The 26,506-nt window shown below is 47.2% G+C and overlaps 1 protein-coding gene across 4 annotated transcripts in view; it reads right to left on the bottom strand.

The window, feature by feature from the left end:
* The window catches only part of MLN (motilin), a 42,826-nt gene that overhangs the window by 11,259 nt on the left and 5,061 nt on the right, over positions 1-26,506 (bottom strand). The window contains exon 1 of one of the 4 annotated variants that reach the window (XM_025182739.2): positions 10,960-11,051. The exons of 2 other annotated variants lie outside the window; for them this stretch is intronic. The gene's annotated coding sequence lies outside the window, so the exon portion shown is untranslated. Of the gene's footprint in view, positions 1-4,170; positions 4,600-10,959; positions 11,052-26,506 lie in introns of those variants that run through there. One more of the 4 variants, XM_014571642.3, reaches the window with a different exon arrangement.

Consider the following 26,506-nt stretch of genomic DNA (forward strand, 5'->3'; position numbering starts at 1 on the left):
TATAACTCTTTTATTACAATTATTTTTATTTTCCCTCAATAGACTTCAGGAGAAGAGGGAGCTCAAACCAACATGCTAGTGTCTCTAATCCTATAAGGGACCTATAAGACAGCAAGGGCAACTCCCACAGCTGGGCTGAGCCCTATAATAAATCTTGCTAGGTCCTACAGAGCTGCAAACATCATTTGCCATCCCAGCTCTACAGGAATCCAGTTTAAAAGGCTTTAAAAACCAGTTTCCAACCTGATTTAACAGCAATTTCACATCAGAGGGAGGATTTATGTACATAGTAAATCCCTTCTTTAAATATTAAAACATTCTGCCTTGAACACACTTAATGAAATTTGGTCCAAGTATGTAAATGCTTTACCAGATTTTATCCTGATCCTTAATTATTTTTAAAAAGTGTCTGTTGGAGACATTACTAAAGGGACACTATCAGGTCAAATTTGGCTCCAGAATTAGATTTCATGTAAATATAAGCTTGTATGAACCAATAGAAACTAACAAGCATTCTTTCCACCTGATCATTTTGGCATTGTGCTACCCAGGAAAGCCAAGGGAAGGAGCCATCTCAGATACCGCTGAATTAAAATCACTAGAACTTATGTATCAGATCACAGTCTGTGCTGGTCTTGGGTCTGCATCTCCACTGTCATTTACACCTGTGCAAAATGCTATCAAAACGGAATGGCAAGACCAGTGATATAAACTGGCATCATTCCATTTACACCAGTGAAGGATCTGGCTCTGCAGTGGATTAGCCCGTATTGCAGTCACGGTGCACATGACTTTATGAGGTTTTGGGTAGCGGCAGTTCTGCCCCCCCTTGCAACAGGAACCAATCCCAGCTGCTAAAAACTCCCACTACAGACAATTCTATACTATCCTGCCCATATGGCGATGTTTCTTCCTGACCCTAGGCAGTTACCGGCGGGCGTATCAGACCTACTGATTGCATTGGGGGATTCTGCGGTAAAATCGGTTGCACCATATGGCCCTGTGACGTGTAGTGATCGCTTGGCTGTAACAATCAAAAAGGGACTGCCGATGTCTTTTCTTAGAACAGGCTTCTATCATGCATATGCCCCGCTGCACCTTAACTCTCAATCAGATCATTCTCATGTCACTCTCGTTATTCCGTAACATCAATAAACTACTGCCTTCCCTCCCACAAACACTCCAGTCACCTCCACCGACTACTCACTAGCTCTTTGTGAATCTGTTTTCTCTCTGCTCCTGCAGAAAAAGCTCTTGCTATTTCACTTTATCCAGCCAGCCCACTGCATACCCCTTCCTTACTTTGTAAACAGGACATGTCTTCTGTATTTTAAGACTCCGGCTCGCGCCTCTCTCTCGCTTGCTGTTGGTGTGTAACTTTCACAGGTAGCGTGTGAAAGAGAATGTGCCAAGGGGTAGGATTCCAAGCTGGACATCAGTACAGCTTGGAATTCTGGGCACTTTGAGCCTGATTCCACATTCCTGGCACCTTGTGTTGGCATTTCTGATAATGTCACTATTTTCATCTGGGATCTTTTCCCTCCATTTATCCTGGGTCTAAATGACAACACAACTCGCAGTGCATTGGGTCATCGGGCCCTTTATCTCCTGAGCACTGGCTCAGGACCAGTGAGGGACAGCAAAGAGTTAAAATGTAGACAAATGGTGCATCTTGTGTTCAGAGCATCACCATACAGCTCTTGGAGTCTCTGCGGCATATTCCATTGTCTGCTAAGTCTAACTGGCAGGTAATGAGAATGGAGTCAGTGTAATCAATGCTCATACAGAGAGAAAGTGCAGAAAGCACCTTCCTCCTGGTTTAAACAGTGGTGTTGATCCTCCTCATTAGACTCAAGGCATCTCTCGTGTTTAAAAGTTTCTGTGGAGCTGGAATCAACTAATTCTTGAAATGACAACTCCACGGGGGGCATGTTAGGCTAAACTGGCCCTTTCTATCTCTGGGAGCTTGGCAGGATGTATCTGGCTGGAGACTGAGAGCAGCAGCAGCCGCCTCATTAGAAACAAGAAATTAAACTCAGTAGGAAAATGGAGAAGAGAACGTAGAACAGGAGAGAAATCCAAGAAGAGCAGCTTACCTGGGCATTTGGGCATTTCCGGGGAGGACAAGGGTGAGCACTAAGAGAGAGGAATCAGTGGACGGCAAATGATGTTGAAGAAAGGAAGAGAGGAAAGAGGCAAGGGGACAAGGCAGAATAATAATGATAGCCCCAAAATGGAAAGTCTCTTCCAGCTGAAAAGCTCAACCTGCTTTAAAATCTCCAGGGTGAATTTCACCACAAGAGATCTATGTGCCACTGAAGTCCTGCTTGTAATAGGGTTTTATCTATAGCAGCAAGGGGCGACCTAGGCTAATGAGTGCATTTTTGTGCAAAAAAACGGAAGAACAGAGGGGTTTTTGCACAATAGTTATTCCTCTTTCTACGAGGAATAACTCCTTTTTGCACAAGAGTTCTTGAGCAAAAAGGTGTGTGTGGATGGGCAACGGATTTTTTGTGCAAAAACAGAAAAGAGGAAAAACCACAGGTGCCCTGGTGGCCACCCTGTGGGTAGCTATCAGCGCTTCCTTTCGAGAGTGCCCACGCAGTGTGGACACTCTCTTGTGCAAAAGCACATTACTTTTTCAATGCGCTTTTGCAGTGTGGATGCTCTCTTGCGCGAGAAGTTTTTGCGGAAGATCTCTTCCTCAAAAAGCTTCTTGCGCAAGAAGCCTGCAGTGTAGACATAGCCTCAGTGGGCTGCAAAACTATCATAAGCAAGAGAGTCTCCCAGGATGGGGTAGTTTTGCAAACTGCGCTTGTGTACCTAGAATATGCAGGTTGTGCCGACTGAACTGTAGCAGCGCTTACAATGCAGAGCGAGTACACGGCTCTCACGGTCAATGTTGTGTGCAATCAACACTTCCCATGCATTGGCTTTACACGTGCGTCTCACTTGAGTTACATTAGTAGGAAAAAAACCTAGGTGAACGGACACCAGCAGAACTGTGGGCAAAGTGAACACATACACATGTGCCCACACATAGAATCACATGAGGGCCTTGGACTACCACTAATCTAACTTACCAGTCCTATGCAGGAACTAAAACTCCATGCCCACCCCCACTAAGAAGTGGGCAAATGTCAGCCCCAGATAGGATTGGGAGGCATGGAGACCCAGTCCTCAGCTCTCCCCTGCAGACCCCCCTCAGATGGGAAGAGGTTGTTTCTATTAACACAACACAATTCAAAGCACATATAAGGGAACAAGGAATGCTGATTAGAACCAGTGAGGCTACGTCTACACCGCAGGCTTTTTGCACCAGAACTGTTTCGCGCAAGAGTTCTTGCGCAAAAGGTCTTGTGCAAGAGCACGTCCACGTGCCATGTGCTTTTGCACAAGAGCGTCCATGGCAGTATGGATGCTCTCTCTCGAGCAAGAAAGCTCTGATGGCCATTTTAGCCATAGGGGCTTCTTGCGCAAGAAACCACTGTTGCCTGTCCACACTACCTCTTGCGCAAGAGGGCTTATTCCTCGTGGGGAGAGGAATAACTCTTGTGCAAGAAGCCCTCTTTTCCGACTCTTCACTGTCAATTTTCTTGCGCAAGAACACGCGTGCAGTGTAGACGCTCCGCAAGTTTTTGCGCAAGAACAGCTGTTCTTGTGCAAAAAGTCTGCAGTGTAGACATAGCCTGAGAGAAATGTAAATGGAACCACATTCCACTGGCATATGCAGCGCTACTGAAATTAAAAAGCTTGGTTTGGTCAGAATATTATTTTGGAAGAAAACTGGGGGTTGGGGTGGGGGAAAATAGTTCCGGCAACACCAAAACATCCTGTTTTGGTGTTGCCGTCATGAAATATTTTGATTTTTCATTTTGAAATGACTTTTTGGTTCAGTTAAAAAACCCCAACAACCTTGTATTTGATTTCATCTAACTATCCTCCCCTCTCTCCCCCCCACGGCTCCCGAATCTGCCTTTGCAGATAATTCTGAGACGTTTTGTCTTCCACTCCCATTTGGAAGGAACTAAGGCTTTGAAATCTCAAAATCCTTCGTGAAATGGAACTTCGGCCCTCCAAACAGCAATCCCACCCCTGTCTCAGACCGCTGAGCCCTGACTATGCATTGCAGCGTAATCACAAGCAGAAATGAAGATAATTATCGCTTACCTAGAGAGTGCGACAATCTTCCCTTGGCACTCAAGGCCTTCTGGTCTCTCCTGTGTGCTCCTGCTTGACCTCTTAGACTTTTATAGCCCCACCACAAGCACCCAGTTACGTCAACAGCAATCGATGGTGCCCCATGGCTCCCGGAGAGGCAGTCCCTGGATACTTGGGGTGCATAGAAACGGGTTTGTTGCACAGGCAAATTTTTGTGAGTTGCCAGTTTCCAAGGAAGGTCACTCCCCACCTCTACCAGTTGCTGTCATCAGAATGACTCAGCTGTTCTGAGTGCTGCTTTCACCAGGGCAGTATCTTAACTAAGATCGTGGTAAGCAAACCATCCCAACTAGCTGCAGGGCCTCGCGCCCCACTGCACTCTGTTTCACACTACTTGGGCAGAGGTACTCTGAGCTTGGCTCCCATCCACTCATCATCTAGGAACACAATGCTTGTGTGATGTCATACACCAGGATCTGCCACAGACTCCATGTGTGACCATGGTCAACTCACTTAATCTGTGTGCCTCGATTTCCCCATCTGTAAAACAGTGGTAATGAACCTTCCTTTCTACCACCTTTTGCTTGCCTGGTCTGTTTAGATTGTGATCTCTTTGGGACAAGGGGTGTTTCTGACAAGGTATCTGCCCAGAACTTAGCACAACAAAGTCTGGATCTTGACTAAGGGCTGTAAATGCAACCAAAATACAAACAAATAATGATGCCACTGAAATAAACATAACTCAGGATGAAGTGTAACCTATGCTATTACAAATACTTGGATTTAAAGTAATGAATGACCTAGAAAAAAGTAGAGCCAGATATTACAATAATAAATAATGTTTTACACATTTAATCTATGCTCACCATTCATCCCAAAGCACTGTACAGACAACCTGAGACTTTTAAAGTAGTGTAGAAGGTTTATCTATGTATTTGTATGGTTCCTACTATCACAGTAGCTGAGCACCTCCCATTCTGTAATATATTTAACCCCTCAACCCTCTTGGATGGTAGGGCAGTGCTGTTATCTCCATTTTATAGTTGGGGAAACTGAGGCAGGGAGACGAAGTGACTTGCCCAAGGTCCCATGTGAAGTCTGTGGCAGGGCAGGGCAGGAACAGGAACAGGAACATAGCTCTCCCAAGCCTAGGCTAGTGCCCTTACCACTGGGTCCTCCTTCTTCCCTGGATTCCATTAGACATGCTCAGATTCTGTCACAAGTGTACATAGTGTCATTTACACCTGCTCAAAGGGGATGCAAAGGGAGATTAAAATGCTATCAGGCCAGAATGGTAGTATTTTATACCCACCATGCAAACGATGACAGGATGCAGCGCAACAGAGAAGCAGGCCAGTCAATTGCCTGACCAGTGTTGACTAACCCAGCTTAGGGTTGTTTCACCCCCCACTGACATGAGGCTGCATCCAGGTTAAAAAAAAGGGGGGACCTGATCCCAAACCCACTCAGCTCAATAACCAGATTTCCAAGGACACCGGCACAGCCTGTAGTGGCGCATTGCAAAGCTACACAGCTTAGGACAGGACCTGAAGACTATTTTGTCCTGCAAAATGGCAGGGGACTATTTCGGAAGGCCCCTGACCATGCAACTGGCCCAACAAGGGAACCCTTCAGCTCCCCTGACGCTTCCACTGTGTCTTCAGTAATGGCAAGCGGGCAGGAAGTCACTGCCACATCTCATTTGGCTGCTGGCGGCTGACAAGGAAGCCCGAAAATAAGAGAGTCAGTAACAAAAGGATAAACAAGTTAGCAAACGTATTAAATCCCACTCTGCTGAATGGCTTTCTAGGGCGCTACATCTGTTGTTTGAAGCAGCGTTCCTGCCTCTCTGACTGAGCACTGAGCATCTGCAGTATTTCCCAGTAGAAGCTCCGCGTGTGTGACACAGAACGGGGAGGGGAACGCGAAACAAGTCAATTAAAGTGTTTTTGCTTTTCTGTATGTAGACTTTGGAACCTCATCTGGGTTTTATAATAGGCCCCCCGCTGTCAGCTCAGTCAATAAATCTCCATTTGGTCCAAAACACGCCTTAAAAAATGTACCAGTAGTTAAGATGCTTCCAAGATCCCTCTGTATTTATTACAGCTTATCACGGGGCCACCAATGCGGGCGCAGCTGTAAAACTTCAAGAGAGGTCAAATAGCTTTTCTCCCAGGAACCATGTGTGCATGTTGTGGGCAGGGGCGAGCGATTGCTCATTAGCTTTACTTCCCTAAAGAACTGGTGAAAACCCATTTCATTTTCATCTAATTGTCAATATTTTTTTCATGGCGATGACGGATGCGGCTGATGAGATGGCAGAAGGTGCTAGGGAGTGGAAAACTAAATTCCAAGAAAAGTCCTTCTTTCCAAGCACCAAACTTTCATACACCTCGGCCCCTTTTACCAGCGCAATGTGGCCCCTTGTCAGATCTCCAGTCTGTTGGCAAGGAGATTTCCTACTCTAAAGGAAAAACCTTTAAAATACAAGGAAAGACCATCAAATGAATCAGATTTGCATTAACTCAAGGCTACTTAACACGCACCCCGCAGGTGGGAGCCAAAACAAAAAAGTGGTCAATATAATGGTCTTCTGTTGATATGTGTTTTAGTAGTTAAATTCCTGGAGTGTTATTGCTCATTGAGGCTACATCTAGGGTGTGTCTAAACTGCATGGCTCCATCGATGGAGCCATGTAGATTAGGCTGATCGGCAAAGGGAAATGAAGCCGCGATTTAAATAATCGCAGCTTCATTTAAATTTAAATGGCTGCCACACTGAGCCGACAAACAGCTGATCAGCTGTTTGTCGGCTCAGCGTGCTAGTCTGGATGCTCCCGCGCCGACCTGAAAGCCCTTTATCGACCTCCCCGTTATGCCTCATAGGATGAGGTTTACCGGGGAGGTCAATAAAGGGCTTTCATGTCGGCAGGGGAGCGTCCAGACTAGCGCGTTGAGCCGACAAACAGCTGGCAGAGCGGGGCAGCCATTTAAATTTAAATGAAGCCGCGATTATTTAAATCGCGGCTTCATTTCCCTTTGCCGAACAAACAAATCTACATGGCTCCGTTGACGGAGCCATGTAGTTTAGACGTACCCCTAGAGTGCATCCCTCTGTCTACAGAGGGATGCAAATCAAGCACATCAAAATTGCTAATGAAGCAGGGATTTAAATATCCAGTGCTTCATTAGCATAAACATGGTCACCGCTTATTTTTAAACGGAGTTTTTTTGAAAATAAATGGCAGTCTAGATGCCGATCTGTCGAAAATAAACCCTTTTTCAACAGATCCTGTATTCCTAAAAAAATGAGATTTACAGGATCTGTCAAAAAAGGGTTTATTTTCGACAAATCCACGTCTAGACTGCCGTTTTTTTCCGAAAAAGCTCCATTTCAGAAAAAAGCGGCGGCCATGTTTATGCTAATGAAGCGTGGGATATTTAAATCCTTGCTTCATTAGCAATTTCGACATGCCTAATCTACATCTCTCTGTCGACAGAGAGGTGTAGTCTAGACACAGCCTTAGGGCGAAGCAGTGAACCACGCAGACGGCAGTGGTATGTGAATGCACCTTGACTGGACATCCTCTATCTGCCTGTGATGCTAGTACAGGTTTTACTGGAAGATCCCAGACAGGTGGAGGATGTGGACCAAGATGTAAGCACCCTAAAGTGAGTCTGTTAAGTCTGTCTTTGGATACCTGAAGAAGCAGTGTGGTTTTCAAAAAGCCGCACATACGGCAACTCCCATTAGCATCAGATAGCTCAGCACTTTTAGAAATCAAGCCCCCTTATTTGGGCAGCTAAACTGGGATGTAGAAGGTTTAATTTGAGGCACCTAGTGAAAGTCTTGGTCTGATAGCATTAGGCAAATCGTGCTTCTGGTTTGTCCTGCTCTCTGACTGTTACATGCATGCAATACCAAGCAGGCAGTGTTGTCTACAAGTGCTGAGCCTTACTAACGAATAAAACCCCTATGGGAAAATGTTAATACATTTTCCTTAATATTAGAGCTATATAAATATTTGAAATTCATGGTCTTAGAACACATGCTAATTTGTGGCATAAATATTTTAAAAGCACAGACAGACTCATGTCCCCATCCCCTCCAAACACACTGGTTAAATTTCTCTCGACGGCTCGGGCGATGTAATTCATGTTAATTCACTGGTGCGTAGCAGAGTTGGGAGAGAGAATCAATAGCGGGATTGAACTCCTGCTGATTCCAGACCTCACTTCACATCCCTGCTTCTAGCAGCAGTGATGCCCTAGCTCACTGGGCAGTTTGTCTGGCCTTGTTTCTCTCCCCACAGCGGCCTGCCTGGTCCGCAGACCAGAGCCAGAATGCTCAGGGCCTCATCACTGAGAGTTCCTCCACTGACTGCAGTGAGCGGTGGATTAGGCTCCCACAGCCGCTGCATCAAAGCTACGAATGGATGTCAAAAGAAGCAGTGATGCAATTTTGACTGAGCTGCCATCTAAGTACCTGGCAGGGGGAAAATCCATTTTAAAGCCAGCAATCCCTGCTGTAGCTTAAAGCAGAAATCTGTTTAGCCCTTCCAGCCCTGGTATTCCCGAACTACTGCAAACCTAGAACTAGCTCCTCCCTTGGGGCTCATTCACCTGCACATCTGCTCACGGGATATGTGTCTTCAGGTGCCAGCCACACCGCTCTGCCACGTACATTGGCCAAGCCGGACTGTCTCTGCCCCACTGGATACATGGACAGAAACCAGACATCAAGACCGGCAACGTACACAAACCACAAGTCGCCCTGTGGCACCTTCGAGACTAACCAAAATGTATCGTATCATGCGCTTTCATTAGAGGAGTTGGAGTGGAAATAACAAAACCCAAGATCTTTGTAACAGCAAAAGAAGTACCTGTCACTTATAGGACCCATGGTAATGAAGCTAATTAAGTGCGCCTGCAGGTAAGAATAGCGGTCAGTAGGTTTCCGGTATAGAGTGGAATTATGTGACCATCATATATTGACACTGTAGTGTCCTCTTGGGGGGAAGGGGCCCTGAACCCCCCTTTCCTTGGTCTAAAACCTCATCCCACCCCAGCCAAGACTAACTCAACTTCCCAACCCTACCCCCCAGCCTGGGGACAGTCCCCGCCTCTTTTCTTTTCTCTCTCTCTCCAGGAAGTACCCATTCTCCAGATACTTCACGATGCTCCGTCTCCCCCTCCCCTTCCCCTCTCCTATTTATTTTGAGTTTTCATATCCCCAACTCATAACTCCGGTCATCTGAAGAAGTGGGCTGTGCCACGAAAGCTCATGATCCCATTGTGGTGTGGGGGGGGCTGTCTGCTCTGTAACCCAGTGTCCCCCTGCGCTGGGATGGGAGATTCTCACTGACTCACCTACATGTGTATTAACACAGACACCTAGCTCAGCCTCCCAGGGAGAGAGACAAAGGGAGGAAGGCGGAGACCAACACCTGGCTGGGGGGCAGGGCCTTGGGGGGAGGCATTTGCTGTCTGGGAAGCATGGGGAGAAAAGGCTAAGCTGGGGGTTAGGGGTGATGGACCCTAACCCCACTGGCCTGAGCCATCCTGGCCCTGCCCCTGGTAGCCACATCACGTCTGTGGTGTGCTGTACTCTGGAAAATCAATAAACCCCTCTCTATGCTACTGGCTGGTGGAGACTGTTCCTGCACCCCCGTAGCAGCCGGATCGGGGAAACCCCAACTCGCCGTCACAACCATCTACAAGTTTCGTTAGTCTATAAACTGCTACCAGACCATTTGTTGGTTTTTCTGTAACAGACTAGCTCTGCTACCCCCTGAAGCTCCAGGAACAGGTCTGTTACCTGCTCAGTCTGGTACTTTGGTGTCTGGGCCAATACACATGTGGAGTGAGCCACTGGGAATCACACATAGCAACACAGCCAGGTGGGAACACTGGGTTACAAAGCAGACAGCACTCCCACTACCTCCCAAAAGGAAGTGGATCTCTTGTGTGGACTGGTCCAGGCTGAGGCTGATGGTGGGGTGGAAACTGTTGAAATCCCCTGTGGAATTCTTCAAGGGTCTCCTTCCCGTGGATACAAAAACAAGTAGGAGAACACTTTAATTTCCCCTGATGCTCAGGAAGAGATTTAAAAGTGGCCATTCTTCAACCAAAAACCATCTAAACTGGACTTCAAAGAGAACCTGCAGAGTTGCAATTCATTTGCAAACCTGACACAATTAGGCCAGGGTTGAATAGGGACTGGGAATAGCTGGCTGATTACAAAAGCAATTTCCCTCTTACTAGTCACATCTTCTCATCACTGTTGGGAGTGGGCCACACCCACACTGACTGAATTGGCCTTGTCATGGCTCCTTCCCCACTCTGGCATGATAAATGCAGAAGTGGAGGCCAGCAAGTGTACCCCAAAACCTTATCTACCAGGCTTTGGTATAAAACTTCCCCCCAAAATCTTAAAAACCTAGATCTTGGGAATAAAACTTGCGCTGCCACCACCCAAATATGAATAAAGAAATCAGGGGAAGATCATTTGGGAAATCTCACCCCTAAAATAAGAACCAGGACCCACAATTAACCAGTCCCAGGTTAATGGAAAGAAAAGAGAAAGAACTTTTATTATCACAACAATATTCCTGTTGCAAGCATAATGATTAGATGGAAAGGTAACAAAATATACTCCTGGAGAAATTACACCATGGGCTAGAACTTAGTTAAAAAGAAAAGCCAAACATCTTTTAAACAGTGCACAGACATCAGATCCCATACCCAAAACATAAAACAATAAAACCTAACGAATGTATCTAAACTTTATCCTACTTACAGAAAGTGAAGAATTGTTTCTTGGAGAGAGAGAGAGACATGTTTCTCTCTCTCTGTAGCTGCAGAGGAACTCACAGAGACCAAGGAGGGAAAAAACCAAATTCCTTTGTCCCCGTTTGAAAGTCCTACCTACATTCCTATTGGCCACTCCACCTGGCTAGGTGTAGTTAACTCCTTAGTCCCCAGGCTGCTGGCTAACCCTCATAATCATGACAGGCCTACTTAATACTGGTCCTCCACTTGCGAGGGTAACTCCACAGGCAGCTAGGGGAAGGCTGGTAAATGGAAAACACTGTGTGCCGCTGACCAGTTCAATCCGACGTTGTAACTCTAGGGGCAGGTAAGTCACTTAGCATTTCAGAAATGAGTTAATTTCTCCACTGCCAGAGAATGTTTATTAAGATTACACACAAGTGCAATTTAGCCTTCAAACACACAAGCCACCCTCTGAGCTTTTATTTTCTTATTACTTCTCCCTGCCCCCTCTGCATCATTCCTGTAGCGAAGAACGGAAGATCGGGTTAGGAAAAGCAAGATGAAATGCTAAGCCACCAAGGAGTGCATTAAATAGCACAGTCAGTGGGCTTTTTGCACAGCCAGATTGGCCGGAAGATAACCTATGTGAGTCTCACACTGAGGATCAAAATGAGGTCCTTGCTCAGCTGGAAAGAGACCATGATCACCACACTCCAGGGCACAGCCTTTTGTTGGGCACAACCCAAGGGAGGAGGTGGACTCTCCATCCCTAGAGGTTTTTAAGTCCCGGCTTGACAAAGCCCTGGCTGGGATGATTGAGTTGGGGTTGGTCCTGCCTTGGGCAGGGTGTTGGCCTTGATGACCCTATGAGGTCTCTTCCAGCTCTAGGATTCTATGATTCTAACCCTCCCTGATGCCAAAGGATGTTTTTCCAGAGGGGGGAACAAAGTGTTAACGCACAGGTGACAGAACTCCGGGATTCAATCTTGAGCACTGTGTCAGTCTGGCCCAAAGAGATTATCTGTCAACTTGCGAACAGTAGCATGACAAGAAACAGCTGTTCTCTGTGCTGCTGGCTCCCTAGAGATTTTCTGATAACTTGAGCTGGATTAAGCTAGCCTTAGATGCATAGGATTTATCGGCACTTTCAATGGAAAGGTGCCTGTTTCATTCCAGGAACCCTTTGTGGTGAATGTTACGGTTTATCTGCAACTAGGGATAAGAATTCTCTATTTAGTTCTTTATCATGTTTCACACCAGCGAGGCATTGATTCGTTCTGCAGGGACACGGGAAAATCCAGCTAGGTGCCTGCAGAGAGGTGTGGGGGGGGGGGGGGAGAGGCAAGAGTCCAAGAGGAATAATAATGTCTAGCTCTGGTATCGTGGATGTACACTTACAACATGGGGCAAAGGGGAGTCAAAGAACCACATGAGAGAGAGCGGAGACTCACCCAGAACTGAAATGCAGTGCTGCAAGCTGTGTGAAATCACCAGTGGCAAAACTCCTGTTGGTTTCACCGGGACCATGATTTGACCCCCTGATCCTGCAATCTGAGCTGCATGGGCACCAGCGAGGTGATTGCAGGATCTGCCCCAAACCTCGTAAAATTCCCATTCAGATCAAGGGGAATTTTGCCTAAGGTAGGGCCTCTTTCATATGAAAAACTTCAAAATGCTTAAGTTAAACAGTAGAGTTATGGAACAGATAGATAGATAGATAGATAGATAGATAGATAGATAGATAGATAGATAGATAGATAGATAGATAGATAGATAGATGTGTGCATTTTTCTGTCTGTGAGTCTGTCTGTCTGTCTGTGAATTCATTTATTCAAAAATTCCTCTTAAATGGTAAGAGCTAGGACCACCAATCTACTATACATTTGAGAGTGTTTGTCTGTCTCTGAGTGAGTGAGTCTGTTTATTTAAGAATTCCTCTTAAACACTAAGAGCCAGGACACCAAATCTGGATGAAGCTTCCTCTTAACCTAACTTAAAACAAGGTCAGGGTTTGGTTGTGTTGGGACAATGAGATGTGCCTGGAATGGGACTGTTTCTCATAAAATGGAACAGGAGGGGTCTGGTAGAAGGGACATTTGTACTATATAATGACCACAGGGGGCAGCTAAGGGCCAGAGATGGGCCAGGACAGCTCTAACCTCATTGGCGCAGCAGGGGGCAGGAGTGGAGATGTTGGACATGGTTGGCCCACCCCTCTTGTTCCGGTTCCCATTGCACACAGCTGGAGTCCAATCCCACACCTTGCTCTTGGCCCCAGTGCTAGACAGCTACAGGTGGGGTGGCAAGGCCCCTGCCCTGGTGAGCCCTAGCCAGAACAGTGCACCCAAACTGTGGCCCTGAAGCTTGGGCAGCCATGCAGCATGACCTCTGTCACCCCGGCCAGCCCTGGGGATCTGCCACTAGGCAGCCTGGTGTCCACACTGCCAGCCTCTCCCCCCCATCCCAAGAAACTGGCCTGAGCTTCCCACACATCCAAACTCCTGCCCTGACTCCTGCATGCCTACATTTCTATTTACATAAAGCATGTACATTTTCCTTTAACAAAAAAATGGAGTTAAGGACCTGAGCAATTCCGGGTACATCTGCTAGTTACAAAATAAATATCAGCAGAGGGAAAGAGGGTATGTCTACACTACCACCCTAGTTCGAACTAGGGTGGTTAATGTAGGCATTCGAACATGCAAATGAAGCCCGGGATTTGAATTTCCCGGGCTTCATTTGCATGTTGCCGGGCGCCGCCATTTTTAAATGTCCGCGAGTTCGGACTCCGTGCCGTGCGGCTACACGCGGCACAAACTAGGTAGTTCGGATTAGGCTTCCTATTCCGAACTACCGTTACTCGTCGTGGTGTACACACAATTTATTCCACACATGGAAAAAATCTGCACATGGATGGAAAAGATTAGAGGGAACACTGTACTCTGCTCCTCCTGCTTGCCACGAGTTGGTCCCAGTCCACCTAGGTAGGCTGCTCCTCTTCTGAGAAGCCTGCTGGGGCTAATATAGCTGGGACTTGCTGTGGCTGGGGTCGCCCAGTGCTGGGGGGACTGGGGCAATGTTGCCTAGTGCTCCAGGGCGGGGGGGCACACCACCTGATGCTCTGGGGCATGGAGGAGGCATGTGCCGCCCACTCAGTGCTCCAGGGTTGCGATACAGGACTCGTGGGAGGCGGTGGGGGGCAGAACTGTAAGAAGGGTGGGGCAAATGGGGCACTCGCCCTAGGTGCAGTACATTTAGGGGCACAAAATTAAAAATTAGAAAGTTAAAATATTATTTCATTTATATCTTTACTGTCATCTATTTGCAATCTCAGTATATGTGCAATTAACATGTGCAAAGAATAAAATTAATACAAAAAATTGATAATTTTATCATTTTTGAGGGCAGTTCAGTAGCTTGCCCCAGGTGCAGAAAACCTTAATCTTGGGTCTGGGCGGTTGGCGGCAGTGGGGGGGGGGGGGAGATGGAGGGCTCTGGGTTTCAGCAGGGTAAAGGGAGTGGAAGGCGGTGTCGGATGGACAGGGTGGGCTGAGCCGGGGTGCTTGCTTCTCTAAACTCATGGTTCAATTGCAAGGATTTGCACTTAAATTGTGCCTATAATCTGTGGATTTCACAATGGTTGACAAAGAGTAATTAAGCCTCCCAACATAGGTCTAAGTATTGCTACACACATCTCAGAGACTTCAGAGGGGTAGCTGAGTTAGTCTGTAATAGGAAAAACTTAAAAAACAGTCTGGTAGCACTTCAAAGACTAACCAAACATGTAGATGGCATCATGAACTTTTGTGGGAACAGCCCACTTCTTCTTTATACTTCAGTCATCTGAAGAAGTGGGTTGTGCCCCAAAAGCTCATGATCCCATCTACATGTTTTGTTAGTCTCTAGGGTGCTACTAGACTATTTGTTATTTGTTTAAGTTTTTACATCTCACAGCGTCCAGCACAAAGAGGTGAAGCCCAAGGGTTCAAACCATCCATAGTTAGGCATCTAAATAAACATACTGATTAGAAGTTCTTTAGGGAACGGAACATCCTTTTATTCTGTCTGTACAGCACCTAGCACAATGGAACACTGACCCATGATGGAGGTTCCTGTGTGCTAGGTACCACGTTACATGTAACAGGTAAAAACACATGTGCTGCGTGCACACAATTCCTGTTTAAGTCCAAGGCTCCGTACCCTTGAAAAATCAGGCAATTTTTATTTTACGTGCCTAAAGTTAGTCTCTCAAGTTTGAATATGTTGGACTATACGGTGACCCAATGAGAGGCAGATCTTCTGACTCCTTCTCCTCTACCTCTGCCACTAGGGCTATGTCTAGACTACACGCCTCTGTCGGCAGAGGCATGTAAAATAGGCTACCCGACATAGTCAATGAAGCGGGGTATTCCCGCTTTATTAAAATAAAATATCCCCAGCTTCATTAAAATAAAAATGGCCGCTGTGCTGTGCCGGCTCAGCTGATCGTCGGCACAGCACGCGAGTCAAGATGCGGATCGGTTAACAGGGGAAGCCTTTGTCCACCGCTCCTGTAAACCTTCATTTTTATTTTAATGAAGCTGGAGATATTTAAATGTCTCTGCCAACAGAGGCATGTAGTCTAGACATATGATGCTGCTCCTTCCTGAACATGGTGTGATCTTTCAGACCAAAGCGGGGTGGAAGGCTTGCTCAGAGTTAATTTCAGCAGCAAGCCAGGGAAGGCCTCATGGGAGCAGACACATTTTCCTGCTTGCCCTGCTGATCCCCCATGTTAGAAGATGTCTTCGGTTTGTTTCACAGCAGCTAACAGACACGTGAAAAAGTGTATGTGCTGCACTGGGTTTCCAATATCCGTGACACGTAGCAATAGCAAGTGATACGATCTAAGCTGTCTCTTCTCAGGCAATACAATATGCTACTTCCTGTTTTACTGACTTTTAAAAAACCCACTGACAGTGCCAAGGCCTGCAGCCGTTAGGTTTTTGCCCAGACTGTCTGTTATTCAGGTCCCCCGTCTGGTAAAAAAAACCCCAGAAAATACTGGACATGTAAAATGTCTGGTATTTCCTGTTTCCCTTGGATGCAAGCCTGGCGGGGGCAATTTTCCCTTGCTGCGTCTGATGGGGGAGTGAGCGTGGGGACATTTAAAGGCACAGAACTTTTTTTTTTCTGCTCAGCAACTTTGTTCTCCCCCCCCCCATTTTTTTTGCTCAACAGAATTTTTTCCTGGTTTTTTTTGTGTGTGTGGGGGGAATGTTCAGTATTTTTTGTTAAACCATCTGGCAACCCTAGCAGCCATTGTAGGATCCCTCCTTCTGTGGGCAGAAAACAACTGTGTCCCAGACAACTGTCCTTTTCCATATAAGCAATTACAGTGGCCGTCACAGAGATGCCATTGCTCAGAAGTGGGGAGGCCCATGAAAGGGATGGGAGATGGGGGGGGGAGGGCTGCTTGATCCACACACAACACATGCAGCTGACTGATCTTTCAAGGGCTCTTGCGTTTTTGCTGGGTTCCTTGCAAACCTGAGCATCCCAGCAGGAAGTCTGGAGAAGGAGCTGTGAGCAGGACCCAGGAAGGAAACAGAGACAGCAAGTCTTGGGCACAGAGCCCAGTAGAGGGGCCAAAAGGGAGATTTCTGAGCAAGCAAGCTGCCTGTCCTGGGAGTGTGTTGAGGGGGACAGGACTTCGGGGGTGCTTGATGACACCAAGAATACATCTGATTTGTAGCAGCGGTTTCTCCTCCTCCTGGAAACAACCCTGGAAGGGTGGAAGACGGACAAACCACGCAGGCCAAAGAGGAACAGCATGCATCCCTATAGCCGCCAGAGGGCTAGGAGTGTCTGCTTCGAGCTGTCACCTGCAGGCGAGCTAATCCCGACTTGAAAACACCAACTGAATGGTAACAGAGAGCTGTGCTCTACTTCGCCCGGCCACACATTTAAAGCTATTTGATCCAGCCTAATGGACTGATCTACTGGTTTGTGCAAACACATCCTGCTTTGGGCAGCGTGGTCGACAGCCCCCCACCGATCATGACCTGTCACTTCCACTCAGCCTCAGCTCCACCCGGAGCTTCTGGGAAGGAATCCAATTACAGGCTCAAGGGTTTTCTTCCCCTTCCATATGGTCTCCATAACAGGCCAGCTTTATCTCATTGTAACCCCTTTCCCGTCAGGTGAGCTCACAAGCTGCTCAGCTCGCCAGCTCCTATCAGCCTTGGGGACTCTTCCTTTGAGGGGGCGGGGGCGCTAAGGAATCCTGCGACAGTCCCCAATTTGCTCTTCTCCTCCAGGTCAGGGCATTCGTTAAAAACCTAACCAGAGGTACAAGCACTGGCTTCTGGATTTTAAGGGTAGACTTTTGCCCTGAAATTATTCCTCTCTTAGGTACACACATCACTTGCAGTGAGTGGCAATATTCCTAGTGAGGCATGCCTAGATTAGCAGTCCGAGGCCACTACCAGGGCTGCCAAAATACAATAGGTTAGTCTTGCACGAGAAGGTAACAGAGTGATAGAAATGTAGCCGTGTTAGTCTGGTGTAGCTGAACCAAATTCAGGACTATGTAGCACTTTAAAGACTAACAAGATGGTTTATTAGATGATGAGCTTTCGTGGGCCATCACTATTTGATCTGAGGAAGTGGGTCTGGCCCACGAAAGCTCATCATCTAATAAACCATCTTGTTAGTCTTTAAAGTGCTACATAATCCTGTATTTTGTTTCAGCTATTGTAACAGACTGATTCCATTGGGGGAGGGAAGCTGGGAGTTACAGGCATTAACTCCCAGGCCTCTTGGGTCCCCATCTTATGCCTTAATCACCATCTATCCCCCAGCAGTACCCGATTCTGCAGAAAGAGAACTGGGATTTGCAGGGCTGTCAACCCAGTGATGTAAGTCATGTGGCATGTAAATGCTGTTCCCAGTCCAGCACATTTCACAGCCTTTGTATGAAGAGTTTCCCATTTATTATTTTCACGTGCATTATGTTAGGACCCAGAGACTGCCAAGCATACTCAGGGCCCCTTGGAGCTGAATGCTATACAAACACCGAGGAAGAGTCCCTGCCCCAAAGAGCATACTGCAGGGTGTGCATGGGGTGTGACTGCCTGAAGGAAACCCTTCCTTTTACAGAAAGCAAACAGCAGTGGAACTGCACTGGCGAAAAGGGAGCAATTAACTCTCTGCCCCCTTTAAATCATGGCCTAATTTCTCCATTTACTGGCAATTTACCAGTTCATTAACTCACGCCAATCTCCCTGAGAGGTCTCATATCAGGTGTCCTGGCCTAACAGATACCAGCTTAAAGTTCTCACTTTCTGTTTTCGTTACTGCGCATAGAAAGTTGAAGGAATCTGAGATCAGATACCAGCCATCCGCCCCGTATCATTTTCCTCCCCCGAGTTGACTTGAGGCCTTTAGATACCACTTTGCTGCTGACCTAGCGAGAACTCTAAATCCATGTCAACTGAGGACCACAGTTTGCCATAGAGAGCTTGGTCTTTGCTCCACCTACAAGATAACCTTATGCTGCAAGGGGAGAACACTGAACTCATGAAAAGAATGAGGATGCTGGAAAGAAATGTGCCAGCCTCATCCCTGGAGCCTAAATAGAAATCCATGGGGATACTCTGAATTACATCCGCTGAGTGTATGATCCCTCGACTTTATCTCTGGGTTCCAGCAAGCACAGAGCCTCCAATTCACCAACACCCCGACACTGTACATGTAACATTGGTTACAATTTTCAAAAACACCTAGTAGTTTAGGGGCATAAGAGCTACTGAAAGCCTGTAAGGGAGTGTCTAAAATACATGGCTCCGTCGATGGAGCCATGTAGATTAGGATGATCAGCAGAGGGAAATGAAGCCGCAATTTAAATAATCGCGGTTTCATTTATATTTAAATGGCTGCCGCGCTGAGCCGCGCTGATCAGCTGTTTGCGGCTCAGCGCGCTAGTCTGGACGCTCCCGCGCCGACCTGAAAGCCCTGTATCGACCTCCCCGTTACGCCTCGTAGGATGAAGTTTACCGGGGAGGTCAACAAACAGCTATTCGTCAGAGCGGGGCAGCCATTTAAATTTAAATGAAGCTGCGATTATTTAAATCGCGGCTTCATTTCCCTTTGCCGAACAAACAAATCTACATGGCTCTGTCGACGGAGCCATGTAGTCTAGACGTACTTTGGGTTCCAGCAAGCACAGAGCCTCCAATTCACCAACACCCCAGCACTGTACATGTAACATTGGTTACAATTTTCAAAAACACCTAGTAGTTTAGGGGCATAAGAGCTACTGAAAGCCTGTAAGGGTGCATTTGAAAATTCTGTTCTGTGTCTTTAAGTTTTATAACTTCATCCTGGTGCGTGGGCTTCCATTGGAATATTTGATCTCAATGCCCAACAATTTTGGTAAAGATCAAATCCAGAGAGAGGAGCTAGTGATTACTGTTTGCGGTATTTTGTGCTCGATCCCATCTCGGTACCCCTGGATTCATCCATCCTTCACCTCCATGAAAATTTGGAGATGAATTCAGGCCTGAACATTGTGCCCGGAGCCCAGTTTTACTGAAAAATCAAAAAGCTTTTTCTATGGCATACTATTAGATCAGGTAACATTCATGCACATGTGAGGATGCACACATGCTGAGTTACTACCCTAGTCTTTTGCCTCATGAGACCTGAGTTAAAACTGAATACATTCCTCTTGACTTTTAGCCTCCAAAATTGTACATAAGTCTAGGGATTTCTAGCTAGTCCTTCAGGTATAGTAGTTTCTGTGTGTGAATCTCATTGGCGTCAATACCATTTTCTACCCAAACTCCAGCTGAACCTTCTTAGAAGTCCAGAAACATCTGGTTTTGTTCCTCCTCCTCCTCCCCCAATTATTCAGCAAAGCTCTTCTTGTGAACATATGGCCGTAAGGTGGAAATTCATACTCCCATGAGATTCCCAGCCCCATTTTCAGAGGCTGCTTGACACTATCTGCTGCCCTAGGCAAAACTTAAGTGTTAGCCCCACACCTCATAGGCCCAGATTTAGCCCAGCTGCCCCTCCCTAATTTCCTGGGGTGGCCAGGGCAGATCTGCATGGTATTATAACCTCACGTGCCAGATTGTAACACCATTCACTCTTATGGTTCTAAGGGATGGTAGAAAGGAGGACAGCAAAATAGAGACAGTGGATTTCAGGAAGGCAGATTTTAGTCAACTCAGAGAGCTGGTAGTTAAGGTCCCACGGGAAGCAAGACTGAGGGGAAAAAACAACTGAAGCAAGTTGGCAGTTTTAAAAGGGACACTAATAAGGCCCTAAAAGCTATTCTGCTGAGTAGGAAAGATAGAAAGTATGGCAGGAGACTACCTTGGATCAACCAGAAAATCTTACATGATCTAAAAACCAAAAAGGAGACACATAAAAAGTGGAAACTAGGTCAAATTACAAAGGATGATTATAAGCAAACAACACAGATATGCAGGGGCAAGATTAGAAAGGCAAAGGCACAAAAGGAGATAAATCTAGCTAGAGGCATAAAGGGTAACAAGAAGATGTTCTACAAGTATATTAGGAGCAAGAGGAAGACCAAGGACAAGGCAGGCCCATTGCTCAGTGAGGAGGGAGAAACAATAACAGGAAACTTGGAAATGGCAGAGGTGCTTAATGACTTCTTGGTTTCAGTTTTCATCAAGAAGATGGATGGTGATGGGATGCCTAACACAGTGAATGCTAGTGGAAATTGTTTTACATTTAGAAGTTAAAATAAAAGTACAAGTTAAACATACTTAGACAAGTTGGATGTCTGCAAGTCACCAGGGACTGATGAAATGCATCTTTGAATACTCAAGGAGGAGGTTTCTGAGCCTTTAGCTATCATCTTTGAAAAGTCATGGAAGTCAGGAGAGATACCAGAAGACTGGAAAATGAAAAATCTAGTGCCTATCTATAAAATGGTAAATAAGAACAACCAGGAAACTACAGACCAGTCAGTTTAACTTCTGTGCCAGGGAAGATAATGGAGCAAGAAATTAAAGAATCCATCTGCAAACATCTGTAAGATAATAAGGTGATAGGTAATAGCCAACATGGATTGTAAAGAACAAATCATGTCAAACCAATCTGATAGCTTTCTTTGACAGGATATCAAGCCTTGTGGATATGGGGGAAGCGGTGGACGTGGTATAGCTAGACTTTAGTAAGGCATGTGACATGTCTCGCATGACCTTCTTATCAATAACGTAGGGAAATACAATCTAGAGGGGGCTACTATAAGGTGGGTCCTTAACTCACTGGATAACCGTTCTCAGAGAGTAGTTATTAATGGTCCACAATTATGCTGAAAGGGCATAATCAGTGGGGTTCTGCAGGGGTCTGTTTAGGGACTGGTTCTGTTCAATATTTTCATCAATGATTTTGATGACGGCATAGAGAGTACGCTTATAAAGTTTGCAGATGCTACCAAACTGGGAGGGGTTGCAAGTGCTTTGGAAGAAAGGGTCATAATTCAAAATGATCTGGACAAACTGGAGAAATGGTCTGAGGTAAATAGGATGAAGTTTAATAAGGACAAATGCAAAGTGCTCCACTAAGGAAGGAACAGGTTAGACATTCATCTATCAGGGATGATGTAGATGGTGCTTGGTCCTGCCATAAGGACAGGGGACTGGACTTGATCACCTCTCAAGGTCCCTTCTAGTTCTAGTGTTCTATGATGAAGGGCAGCTGGGCCAACTCAGCCACTCTAGAATCTGTTGCCTTTTGCAGCTCCCTAGATCACCGATAGGCAGGGGCCACTCTGCAAATAAAAGTTCAAAGAAACACACAAACTTTTGGATGCTCAGGTCAATGGGGCCTGAATTCTGAACCTTCTGAAATCGGCTCATTGTCAGGGAATCCGATTTCGGTATATTTAAAAACTCCTCCGACTCTCTGGAGAGACATAAAATACCTTCAGGGAAAAGCATCTTCAAGGTGTGATCGCAAGGGAGCTCTCTGGACCGCAGGAGTGTCTGTGTTCCACCAGCGAGGAGCCTGAGCAGAGTCTAAGGAGGAGAAAGGAATCAGGCTGGATCATTCTGTGACTCAGTGCCTCACGGTCACGCCTCACTCGCGTACCAAGATGACATCAGCCCCTTTCCAAGAAGGTAGCCTTCCTCTCTGGAACCCTTACCCCAGGACACCCCTCGCTTCAATGACCTGGATATTCTAGCCATGTCCTACTTCTCTGTCCTTTCAGTCCAAAGCTGGAGGATCAGAGCCTGCTGGCGATAAAGATATCATTCTTCCCACCCCTTGGCCTTCCGTTCCTGTCCTGCAGCCCCCTCTAAAACCTCCCTCCGCCCCATGCGCACACAGCTTTGGGGACAATCTAGTTTCTCCCGGGAGATGACGCTGACTTTTTCCATCCACTTCATCTCTGAGGAGGGTGGGTGGGGAGGCAGGACCAAAGCTTACAGTATTAACAGATCAGGGTCATGTACGCCACCATATGTCACAGATTAGCGGGAGAGCTCTGCTAAGAAGCCTTAGGCTGTTCTCCCATGGTGGTGGCAGCGTCCCGCTTCCTGAACTAAAAGGCGGGGGGAAGCTCGGACAAGGAAGGGAGCCTATGAGTTTGGAGCTGGTTCTGACCCAGTTCGGGTGGATTTCATGGAGTGACATAACCTCCCCTTGACCCAAATTGAGCACTGAGGAGACAATGCGAAAGCTTCCCTTCCTGCCCACATTCTTTCTCCCTCCATCTCCAGACCCTCTCTTCCCCTCAGCTGCCATGTACTCCTTGCCAACCATGCCCCAGTCTCTCCAGCTGCTGCTCCATGTGCTGTCCCTTCTCCCCAGCTGGGTGCAAGTCTGAATAGCATCCAAGCAAGTAGCGGTGCTACTTCCACGCACTGGAGACAACCTACAGCTGGTGGGCTTTTAGCTGCAGGTACAAACATAGTATTTTCTCCTTCCCAGCAGGAGTCAAGCTGTCATTTACTCTCTTCTTGCACAGCAGCTAGCACAACGGAGCCCTGACATGGCTGAGGCCTCTTGGCCGTGCTGCAGCGTAACTGTTAAACAACAAGAATGGTCCCCTGAGGCTCTGCCCAAGTCTACTACATGAGCCCTTGGTCCGCTGTGGAGTTACAGGGCTTTTCACCATCTCAAGGCTGAAATAATATGACAGCTGGTCCTTGTCACTGAGTTTCCACCGGCTGCCATGCTGCACAAGGAAGTGCTAAGCCAAGACCAGCACGATCTAGTGACCCTGCTTGTGCTGACAATGGGGTTTGAACCTGGCCCTTCAGCTCTAAAAGCACAAGCCACTACCACTAAAAGGGCAACCCTTTTAGCAAGCAGCTGTAGTAGGTGCTGCCTCTATGGTTTACAGACTACGGTGGGACTCAGACTCACCACTCCTTCCTCAGTCGGGGTGACACACATAGTAGTTCATCCCTCATGCGCACATAGAAAACAGTCCAAGAAAAATAATCACACAAATCATTAGATAGTTGGGTTCCTGTGAAACCTGGTGGCTCATTTCCCCAGGCTTAAATATATGGGGATGAGCAAGGCTGCTAGGGATATCCTCTAGTAGCCAAATGGGTGAGGTGTCAGCCTCTGGAGCTTACAGTTGTGGGTACAGCCCTAGGCCAGCTGAAGGAAGGGCAGTGTGATGGGGTGGGTCGTGTGGCCCAGCCAGGCAGGGGAGACTGGAACCCACCACACCTGAGTTCTGGAGGTTGATGCCTTACTGTGAAGGGCTACCTGCCTTCAGCTAGCCCAGGCTGGTGTGTGTGGGGGTGTCTAGAACCCGGACTGTGACAAAGTGGGGCTTGTATTCACTTTACGTTATGATGTCGACATAACAGACAGAAATGCCAGCTTGCTGCTCAGTTAAATACTGACCCATTGTAGCTGTGGTTTCTGGAATGAGCCAAAGAAGCCAGGAAGGTCTCCACATTGGGAGGAACCAGTGAGAGGCGCCATTGGGAAACATGGTGCTTTTCACTGCGCCTCCAGGGGAAAAATGTGGGTGACCACAAGCCACCATGGGAGTTTTCACCATTGACTTCCAGCAGGCAGCAAGATGGGGCTACTCGGGTGTGTCAGAGACAACAGCAGTCACCTGCTGCCTGTACAGTGGTTTGCAACCCATGGTCTCTGGACCGCTGGAATCCACAGACTGTCTAAGATAGCACCAGGGAGCTACATCTCCATTCCAAATATTTAGGGACCTCCTAATGAAAACAGGTTGAAGGCCACTGGCCCATACCTATTTAAATACATTGTTCTGCAGGGTTACAGTGTGACAAAACTAGGAGTCAGGCTTCTGGGTTCAATTTCTGCCTGTGGGAGGATGTGTGATCTGCTGGGGAGTGGGCGTGAGAGTCAGGACTCGGGGGTTTCTCTCCTCGGCGCCGATAACACCTCATTGTGATAACTCGATGCACCCTGATTTGCTCATCTTTACAAGGGGAACAGTGATACTTACCTGACTCCAGAGCCCTCTCCTGTTCCTGACCTGGGAAGAGATGCTCCTTCTACCAGTGACAAACCAGAAATATAGTTATCAACCCCCAGCCCAGTTTGGAAATGCTTAGAGATTTAGCCAGGTAGTTCTGATCCGGAGCCAAAAGTCTGTCAAACGGGAGAAGGATCAGAGCTGGAGTTCTGGTTCAGATCCCTCCGACAGAAGGCACTGGACTGTGCTACACTCTGGTTGCTGTTCTTCCAGGAGCCTGAGGGGAATGAGCCAACAGAGCTGGCCCCATCAGATCTCCTTTTTTTTTTAAAAAAAAAAGCTCATCCCAGAGGCAGGGCAGGAAGGGGTCAGGGTTATAAATTCAGCCCACCATGCAAAGTGGCAGGAGGCGAGGCTTCCCAGGCGCTATATCCTTCCGAAGCACAAGGGTTCTCCACGTGCAAGATCACAGTCCACAAACCTAAATGCAACAAAGATGCTGCATGACCCACCTCCCAGCTCCGCTGCAGCACGGGCTGCGAGAAAGGATTGCATGGGAGAGCCCAGCAGAACCATCCAAAACCCAGACGTAGACAGTTCCATTCGGTGGCTTGGCACTGCGACAGCATTTGGCTTACGAAGTCATTGAGTTGAGACGTCAGCCTAGAAATCCCATCACATATTTAGACTATAAAGTCTTTGGGGGCAGGGACAGTCTTTTGGTTTGGTTTGCACTTAGCACAACAGATCCTGGGCCATAACTAGCACAACTAGGTGCTAACACAATGCCCACGGTAAGTAACAATGATAATAAAGGGCAGGAGATTGGCAGGAACTGGCCGTGGGCAGGCATGGCTGGTCAAGTCCTGCCCAAGAAAGCTGGTGGGTTCCCAGCATGTGGACATGTCCCAAGCTGATGTATATTTAATGTTGCAATGTCGCAAGCCATTCCAATGGGACTGCATTCAGTGCTGGACTGAGCCATACTTGCGTCCTGGGCAGCGGGCGCGCGACACATGCACAGCCCCACCCCTGGGTGCCAGCCTATGGGGGGCGCCTGATTGAAGTGGTCAGGGGCTCCACGCGCCCTATGTGTGGCCCCGCCCCCGGGCGCATGGCGCCCCTTACCACTTCAATCAGGCGCCCCCCCACAGGCTGGCGCCCCGGACAGCTGCCCAGATAGCCCTCTCCTTTAATCCAGCCCTGACTGCGTTCGGACGCGGGTCCAGGTTTGCCAAGCTCTGCAGCTACCATCCAAAATCCCTATCAGCTGTCCCAATTACGAGGCCAGAACCTGCAGTGAGAGGTGTGGTTCTGCTCAGAAACCAGTTCATTATTGCTGCACAACCTGCCCAGTTTGAGTATCTGGATGTTCATAGAACCCAACAATTTCATAAATTTTAGCATCACCAATTTTTAACCTGGCCATAGGAAAGGCGAGGGTCATTGTTTCTGAAGAAGTTTTAGCCAGCCAATCAGGGAGCAGAACACCTCCCCTCCCCCGTGAATCAAGACTACATCTAGATTGCAAGCCTCTTTCGAAAAAGAGTGTCTAGACAACAAGAAGATTTTTCGAAAAAAGCGGCTTGCTTTTTCAAGAGAGAGTCTGGATGCTCTCTTTGGAAAAAGCCCTGTTTTCATGGAATAGCACGTTTCTTCGAAAGATGATTTTCAAAAAAAGGCGTTATTCCTCATAGAATGAAGTTTACCACTGCCGACAAAACCGCTGCATTCTTTCGATTTACTGTTGACAGAACGTGGCGGTAGTCTAGACGCAGGTAAAAATTTTTCGAAAAAAGGCTACTTTTTTCGAACCCCCCCCCCCCCCCCGGTAGTCTAGATGCACCCCATGCGACCAAGCACACGCAGCAAATATCAAATACAGAACAGTCCAAACAAGCAGATTACAAACAACCCAGAGGTCAAAAACTGCATTTCCAAAATATTTGCTGAAGATCGGAAACTAACAAATACATTTGCAGAAGCTGGGACCAGGCTAGAAACAGAAGCCAGGAGTCCTGTGGGAAACTGTATAGATAGGAGACTGAGGGATAATGAGACTAAGCGACTTGGCCAAGGCCACACAGGGTGTCTGTGGCAGAGCTGGGAATTTTATCTAGGTCTTCCA

This window comes from Pelodiscus sinensis, chromosome 27 (assembly GCF_049634645.1).
Source record: "Pelodiscus sinensis isolate JC-2024 chromosome 27, ASM4963464v1, whole genome shotgun sequence".
NCBI lineage: Eukaryota > Metazoa > Chordata > Testudines > Trionychidae > Pelodiscus > Pelodiscus sinensis.